The sequence below is a fragment of the Monoraphidium neglectum genome (genome assembly GCF_000611645.1).
Source record: "Monoraphidium neglectum strain SAG 48.87 unplaced genomic scaffold scaffold02165, whole genome shotgun sequence".
Taxonomy (NCBI): domain Eukaryota; kingdom Viridiplantae; phylum Chlorophyta; class Chlorophyceae; order Sphaeropleales; family Selenastraceae; genus Monoraphidium; species Monoraphidium neglectum.
In genome coordinates this window covers 1-603 of record NW_014011463.1, presented here as the reverse complement: position 1 = coordinate 603, position 603 = coordinate 1, and positions in this window count along the sequence as shown.

The window sequence follows — 603 nt, the reverse complement described above, 5'->3', positions numbered from 1 at the left end:
AACCCTACAACCCCTGGAACTGCTGGTCATGGCCCTAGAGGACGCAAAATTATTCAGGCAAAACCTGTACCTGCTGATGATAGACTTCTCAGCAGCATTTGACACAATTGACCAAGATAAACTGCTTGCCATCATGTATGACCTGGGGTTCCCAACAGATGCAATTGAGATAGTGAAAGACCTGTATGCAGGGGCTACAACATACTTCCAAACCCCAGGAGGAAACACATCAGACATGCACGTTGATCGCGGCACGATTCAAGGGGACAGCCTCTCTCCCTTTCTGTTTGCATTGTACCTGCAGCCGCTGCTGCGCTGGCTGCATGTGGGTGAAAAAGGCTACGTGCCGCGCTGCCTGGAGAGAGATGGCCACATACACACCGCTTGAAGCGGTCAAGGACCAACTCTCCAGCTGCACATACGCGGATGACCTCAACGTACTGACCGAATCGGCGGCGGACATGCACAAACAGGCAGACAAGCAAGGTGACTGCATATGCTGACTGGGGCAGCCTAGATGTGAATAACACCAAATCCTGCGCAACTGCAATCCTGCACAAGCACAGCCCCCAGGACCCCACGTGCGCACGAATGGTTCGGGGG